Source organism: Aedes albopictus, chromosome 2 (assembly GCF_035046485.1).
Source record: "Aedes albopictus strain Foshan chromosome 2, AalbF5, whole genome shotgun sequence".
NCBI classification, from domain to species: domain Eukaryota; kingdom Metazoa; phylum Arthropoda; class Insecta; order Diptera; family Culicidae; genus Aedes; species Aedes albopictus.
This window is the reverse complement of record NC_085137.1, coordinates 330,278,190-330,286,300: the sequence shown is the minus strand read 5'-3', so window position 1 is coordinate 330,286,300 and position 8,111 is coordinate 330,278,190. Positions and strand designations below refer to the sequence as shown.

The 8,111-nt window shown below is 39.2% G+C and overlaps 1 long non-coding RNA gene across 1 annotated transcript; it reads right to left on the bottom strand.

The window, feature by feature from the left end:
• Nucleotides 1–211: 211 nt before the first annotated feature.
• LOC134287199 (uncharacterized) lies at nt 212–897 on the bottom strand. The gene is made up of 2 exons (XR_009997110.1): nt 498–897; nt 212–434 (listed from the first exon to the last, which is right to left on the bottom strand). It is a non-coding gene; the product is annotated as an uncharacterized LOC134287199 (long non-coding RNA).
• Between the last annotated feature and the right edge of the window lie 7,214 nt (nt 898–8,111).

Below are 8,111 nucleotides of genomic sequence, written 5' to 3'. Positions count from 1 at the left end.
CGGTTCAAAAAGCTAGCTCTTCACAATGTCATAACGGCAAACCTGCATGCCGCTAGCTGTAATTATTTTGAATAGAACGCAAATAAGGTTCTTGAAATATAAACTATGGACAAGTTATAGTTACATCAAAAGCTAAGCTGAAGCTTATGAGGTCCAAAAACAATTTCAATAACTTAAATTTCAAATGTATGGGGATCGACTGTGATTGTGGTTATGTTACGGGTATTTTCGGCTTTCAGTCTTCGCGTAATCATAAACGGATTTATGCTCTACACCTGACGTTTCGGCTACATGTATTGAGCCTTTTTCGAAGGATCTACAAATGGACAATTTAGTACAACATTTAACAACATAGTTTACAAAATCTTACAGATAATCACTCCGTTCAATCGTGAGTTATAATGTGTTGAACATAGTCGCACGTCATCCATTCACTATAACGAGATACAAGATTATATTCGGAAACCAGTTTGTGGAGGAGGTATATCGTCGCTCACGTGGTTGAGTTCGATCGTTGGCGCAATTTTTAAATCTACCGGTTCACTTATATTGGGTTTTGTTTTACCTCCTACACTTGTCGGTCACTTTCGCGCCAATTTCGGATTCTGTCTGTGTCTCGTTATGGTGATGGCTGCTATTGTGCGCCTATTCCACTGTTCGTCTGTGTGTAGTGTGTTGTATCGTTTTAACTGTGTGTAATACCCCGGCGTACGTGCCGCTTAGGTTATCGGTGTCGGTTCGCTTGTTGACAGTGTGTTGTGTGTTAAGGATGTGACATGACTCTAATATAGCTAGATTCTGTTTTTTGTGGCTTGAATCCAATACTTCTACCCTGTCTAATAGAAATTGGTGGTTGTTGGTGATGCAGTGATCTAGCAGCGCTGTTTTCTCCCTCAGTCTCATGATCGGTCGGTCTCATCCTTTCCTGCTTCTCGTAGTTCTGTTAATTTGTTGATTGTCGATCGGTGGAGCAAAGTTTCCATTATTTTTCCAAATAAGGATGTTGTTAACATATTTTAATTAATTCGGCTTAGTATATACAACAGTGACATGGGAAGACTTGATCCCTCGAGGATTACACACACATTATACATGTGAAAAATAAAATTCTATTCGGAAGCCTTTATTTACTTGGAATTCTAGTCTATTCAACGATAAAATGTGTCAGATAATTATAACTTTAGTACAAACCAAGAAAAGGGGGATCAAGTCTCTCCATTTTGAAAATACGGCATATCCTTAAAAATTTAAGGAAATCTTACAATTTCAAACACTCCATGTTCATCGAAAAGACAAGAAAACTCGAAAAGAAAATGAAAAGGAAGACCCTGGAGTTATTCTCCCTTCAAATAAACCATGTGCTCAAAGGGGGATCAAGTGTCACCCATTTTTGAAAAATACATCATAAGACATGCCTCCATAAAAACACAGGTTTAAAAACTTTAACAATAATTTAAAGGCCTTCTGTTGTGTATTAACTTGCAATATATGTTTACATGCCATTTTGAACGGAAATCGGTTCTAGTTTTGTGTTTTTCCTAAAGTTTCAAGTAAATTAAGAAAAAGGGATCAAGTCTCCCCAGTTTCCCCTACATATTTGGATGTAGTCAGAGTGTGTTAAGGATGAGTTAAGACCCCTAAACAACGTTTTTTTTTTTGAGTTATTTTTACTCTAGTTTGGCAGATAATGCACTGAAAATTGCAAACACATAAATTCAGACGGACTGAAAGTTATGTGTTTCAAGCTTTAGGCCTTTTGTTGATGAATTCTTTGATAATGTCAACAGATTTTTTGTCGAGGATTTGTTCTAGAATTTCTACAAATTTTCCTTTGAGCGATTTTTCAAGGGTTCTTCCTTTTTTCTTTCAATAATTTTTCCCCAAAATTCATCTGAGCACTTTGACAAAATACCCTCCAATGAATCCTTAAGAATTCGTATTTTGGAGTATTTTTTTCGGAAACTCCGCCAGCTTCCAGAAGCTTATCCGAAGATTTCCCTAGAAATACCCCGAGGACAATATTTTTATTCGGGGATTTTTCTAAAATTTCCCCTTAACTTCAAAAGCTGGACTTAACAAACACTGGCGTGAGTGAGAAATGGACAAGTCGAAGTGGAATTTGCGAAAAAGTTACTCGTCCTCTCGCAATGATTGTCGTCAAATAAATAAATAAATAAAAATCTCGTCCTCGTAACATTTTCGAAAAATCCTCCATAAATTCTTCAGGGTAATTCTTCTTCATTCTTCTAAAAACTTTTGCACATATTCCTTCGAAACTTTGTGAGAATAACTTCAGAAATTCATTCAAAGGATCTCCATAAATTTCTCTGAGAAATTCTCAATAAATTTCTTCGAAAAGATCTTCAGAAATGCTTCATCATGAAATCATCTTCAGAAAGCATAAGCCGAGAAGATGTTTCCAGCAAATCAACCGAAGGTTTGTTTAAAAAGTACCTTCGAGCATTTCTCCATGAATTCCCCAAGAAATTTCTCCAAAGATTTATCCAGCAGTAAAGATAATGCCAAAAGTTTGTTTTAGATTTTGTTTATTTGGATTTGTTCTAGAATTTCTACAAAATTTCCTTTAAGCGTTGCCCGAAATTTCTCCCGAAAGCTTCAACAAAGAATTTTCCTTAAAGTTCACCTAATATATGCCCACAGTTTTCACTAAAAAGTCTTCGAGGAATTTGCCTAAAATTTCTCAGAAATGCCTTTTCTAGAAATTCTTAAGAAAGTCCTCCATAAACTATTCCGAAAAATCCTCAAGAATTCGACTATCAGAGTATTTTTTAGCATTCTTCGAAAAATTGCTCCTCCAAAATATCAACCGAGTATTTCCCAAGAAATTCCTCGAGAAACTCCCCTTAGAATTCGCTCGAAGATTTTTTAAGTATTCTTCAGATCCTTATCTAAGAGTTCCATAAATTCTTCCGGAAAGTTATCAATACCTCTTCCGGAAATTTCGCAGGTGTAAGACATTGAGTAAACGACACCAACTGTTTTTGAAATATGTCCATTGATTTTCGTTGTTTTAATTATTTCAAAAATTTTTTTCGAGGAATACCCCAGTTGCTTCTTGAAGGATTTTTCCAGATATTGTCCTGAAGATTCTCGGACAATTTAAATAGAAAAACTAACGATGATCCTCCCAGAATTTCTTAAGGGATTCTGCCAGAGTAAAAATCTAATACATATTCTGGAGTTTCTAAGGGGTTCTCTTCAGAAACTGTCCCAGGGTTTGCTCAAAGATTTTCTGGGAGTTCATCTTATCCTTATCTAAGAATAACACTGATAATTCTTCCAGATATTTCTGAAAAAATTCTTCTGGAAATTTTCCAATATTCCTCCGACAGCAACTTTCTTTAAAATATGTCCGTTGATTTCCGTTATACTGTTTGAATTTGGAGGAATTCTGAGCAAATTTGGTCAGGCTCATAGGAAATTCCTTCGAAGACTTCGAAGACAGGGGTTCTCTTCAGAAACTGTCCCAGGGTTTGCTCAAAGATTTTCTGGGAGTTCATCTTATCCTTATCTAAGAATAACACTAATAATTCTTCCAGATATTTCTGAAAAATTTCTTCTGGAAATTTTCCAATATTCCTCCGACAGCAACTTTCTTTAAAATATGTCCGTTGATTTCCGTTATACTGTTTGAATTTGGAGGAATTCTGAGCAAATTTGGTCAGGCTCATAGGAAATTCCTTCGAAGACTTCTCAACAAACAGTCCCGGGGATTTCACAAGAAAATCTCTGAAAATTACTCAAGGAGTTCTTTCTGATATTTAATTTTTCGATATGCGATAACGAGTTTCTCTGAGGGTTCTTTCAGGAATTATTCTGAATACAGAACTTCAAATTTTCTCTTGGAATCGTTTTAGAAATAACAATATCTTAGAAAATCATTTTGAAAGTAATATCCAAAAGTCATTTTAAAAGAATGCTCCCATTAAGGGCTTCGATAATCCTCGGAAAAATGCCTTTAGGAAATCTTGTAAGCATTCCTTGGAAAATCTAGGAGGCATGTCACGGCAAAATTTGCTAAAGAAATCTGCTATAGCCTATCTGCCAAAGCCTGACAGACAGACAGACTGTCTGTCTATCTGACACTTATGAATTCGAAAACTACTGAACCAATCGGCGTAAAAATTCGTTTGTGGGTGCTATTGGTGCGATCATCAAATCTTTCAATTGCAATTGATAACCGATACCCTAGTACTTTTTGCCTTTCTCGTACACTAAGTGTACTGGAAAGGCTATATGTTCACTCCAAAAATGACTTTTTGATAGAAGCCCCGGAGGGTCGAGTCATATATACCAATCAACTCAGCTTGACGAATTGAGGTGATGTCTGTATGTGTGTATGTGTGTGTGTGTATGTATGTGTGTGTGTGTGTATGTGTGAGTGTGTACAAAAAAACTCACATCACTTTTTGGCAGTTAACCTCAACCGATTTCAATGACCGACGGTTCATTCGACGCGGAATCTGGTCCCATTGTTTCCTATTGAAAATGGTTCGGATCGGTCCAGCCGTTCCGGAGATATGGCCATTTAGGTGTTCCGGAACGGTACCCCAGGAAGGGACCAGATATGAAAATGCATCAAACCTATGCATGCGACACATCAAATCATGGCATTTTCGATATCCTGATGAGCGGTAAGCAGAAAAATAGTCTAAGACCATATCTGAACCGGTAGTGTTCCGGAACCGGTTCCGGGTGTCCCGCCGGAAGTGGCCAAATATCAAGGTGAACCAAACCCATGCATGCGACACACCAAACCACGGCATTTTCGATGACCTGATGGACAATGAGCAGGAAAACCATCTCAGAGCAAATCTGAACCGGTAGTGTTCCGGAACCGGTTCTAGGCGTCCCGCTGGAAGTGGCCAAATATACAAGTGAACCAAACCCATGCATGCGACACATACAACCACGGCATTTTCGATAATCTGATGAGCGGTAAACAGGAAAATAGTCTCAGACCATATCTGAACCGGTAGTGTTCCGGAACCGGTTCTAGGTGTCCCGCTGGAAGTGGCCAAATAAACAATTGAAACAAACCCATACATGCGACACATCAAACCACGGCATTTTTGATGACCTGATGGACAATGAGCAGGAAAATCATCGAAGACCATATCTGAACCAGTAGTGTTCTGGTTCCCGCCGAAGTGGTCAAATATGAAACAGAAACAAACCCGAGCATGCGTCACATCAAATAGCGGCTTTGTAGATTACCTAATGAACGGCAAGCAAGTGTTTCGGAATCGGTTTTGAGTGGCCGGAAGAGGCCAAATGTAAAAGTAATCCAAATCCAGGCATGTGACACATCAAATCGTGGCTTTTGCGATATGCTGATGAACAGTTAGCAAGAAAACAGCCTTAGATCACACTAGAGACAACTGGTAGTGTTCCGGAATTGGTTCCGAAAGTCCCGTCGAAATTGTCAAACCCGGAATCAGATCCGGGTAGTAAAATGTAAAATTTAACCAAACCCATGGATGCGGTACATCAAATCACGAGTTCACGACTTATCGACAAATTGATGGAAAAATAGGGTTACACCACATTAGATTCCCGGTAGTGTTGCGGGTTCGGCTGTGGCTTCGAAAGTAGTTAAAAGTAAAAGTGAATCAAACCCATACATGCGATATATCAAATGGCGGTGATTAGGTAAAGGTAAAGAATTAGCAATAAAATAATCTCAGACCATAATTGGGACATACGGTAATGTCATGGAATCAGATCCGGGTATCCCACCGGAAATTACCAAATATAAAAATGAACCAAACCCATACATACGACACATCAGATCGCAGATTTTTTAATAGTCTAATGAACGGTTAGCAAGAAAATAGCCTTAGATCACATTAGAGACTAGCTGTTGTGTAGCAGAACCAACGTTCATGTGAAAAATTAAATCGTGGCTTTGTTTAAAGGCCTGATAAACGTTAGGTATGAGCAACAGTGACGAATATGTCTAAGTTCTCATATATGAAAGAGAACAAAATATAGACAAAACTTAAGCGATCTCATCAAATCGTATACCATTCCAGATTCCTAAGGTGTAAAATTATTGCAGGATGGGTCACCGTTGAATGGAAAAATAAGAATTTGATCGCATCAACAGAAGATGGCGGCTGTTTTAAGGAATTTTGAGCTCTAAAACTATGTAAAATAAGTGTATTTGGTATGGGAAATATATTTTTTTTATCTGTATTAACGAGATTTTTAGCCCTAGGCTAATTCATCTCGGGACCCACGCTTTAATTCCCTTCCGAAGGAAGAACCCACGTTTTGTGAGTTTGTCGGAAGTGGGATTCGATCTCAGGTCCTCGGCGTGATAGTCATGTCTTCTAACCATCCAACCAGATCCGCTCCACTATGGGAAACATGTTCGGAGTCCACCAGAGTATCCAAGATAGCGGTCCAAAATCCAAGATAATGGCCCAGTATTCAGGTTAGCACTTATTTTATAGGATTTTGAATTCTTGCATTATGGACATATTTTGTATGGAAATATGTCCAGAATTCAAAATTTGTAATCAGAAAACCCAAGCTGTGCGCTGTTTCACAAGGTCTGCAATATGACTATAGTTTGAATGGGGAAGAATGCCGGTCTTCGTCCAAAACAAGTTTCCAGAAAATCATAGACGACATGACAAAATTCATAACGGTGACTATTTTATGTAATTTTAGGTGCAGAGTCCAAAAATGAATACCAGAACATCCAAGATGGTGTCTCAATATTCAAGATGGCGCTTGGTTTAGTTGGGGTAGGTATCTAAAATGACGTTTCGAAATTTTGCGGCTTCATAACACTTGTTTGGTTTGAATTATGGATCGTTGTCTTATATTTTCTGAATATTGGATGTTATGCTGATATAAAATGTATCCATATTGAGTAGATTTAGCAAGTAGTTTTTATTTTGTATTTATGTCAAAGTCATCAACACGTCGCTTGAGTTTTGTTGAAAGGATATTTTAAAGCACGAGAAAGGCACCATCACCGCTAGGTGGATTAATTAGGTTTTTTTTTAAATATAAACATAGGGAAAATACTGTTACATGGAAAAATATTCAGAAAACTCGCTGAAAAACTGTCAAAGTTACCCCATTTTACGGTACTAGTGAAATTGGATTGGTCTTTGAAAAAAGCAAAAACTTCGTGAGGTTTCAAAGTTTTACTTCAATTTCAACACCCGTCATCGTTCTATGAAATGTCAAAGCCCTGCCCTGGTTTGCCTGGTTCTTCTTGGGAAGCACGAGAGTCGTCAACCAGCAAAAAAGTACGTTTGTTTATGCCTCAGAGTTTCTTCAACTTTTGCTCTTCTTCAGTCCGTTCACGACGACCACGTTCGTTCTATAGCGCCCAATGAGCGCAAGTCGTCTCTCCAGCTTTAGGTTTCTTTTCCGCTTCCTTGGTTAATGGCCGGGGAAAAAATACTCATCCACATCGGGTCGGACGGAGGCGGCTATCACCGACCGAGGCCTATTCGGTGCCTCCAAGCCAAGCCCCAACAACAACGGTGGAGTGTGCCGGAGTAGAGCGTGGAAGATTAGAGAACAGGGAAAAAATGGCCCAACTTGCGCTGCTGCAGCATTAGAAGCAGGTTTCCGTTTAGACGACGTCCGTCGTCGTCGTCTTGGTCGTCGTCATAGTCTATGGTGCGCTTTGTGTTGGGCGTGCTGGCTGGGGTCAAAAAACCTATCTATCAACCGAACGATGATGCTCTAGCTTGGAACGGATTTTTTCCACGATCCACCCGCGGCGGTGGCGGTAGGAGCTTCCACATTGTGCCAAGGCGAGAGCGACAAAACTGGCGAAAAATTTGATACGCCGACTTGTGATGTCTAGCTTTCCGCCTAGTATCATCGGCCTAGGGCACACCAAAAGCGGAACGGTCGTCGTCGTCTTCGTCGGTCAATGTCTAGTGAAGAGTTATTGTTGGCATGTGATTAGATCTCCGGACTTGGTCGCTGCCGTTTTGGTGGTGTTCATTGTGCTGAACGGGAGAATGAAGTTGATGAAAAATGTGCCAAATTTGCACACAAATCACCGCTGGGTGAATATAATTGGATAACTTTTGGTGGCGATGGAGGAACATCAG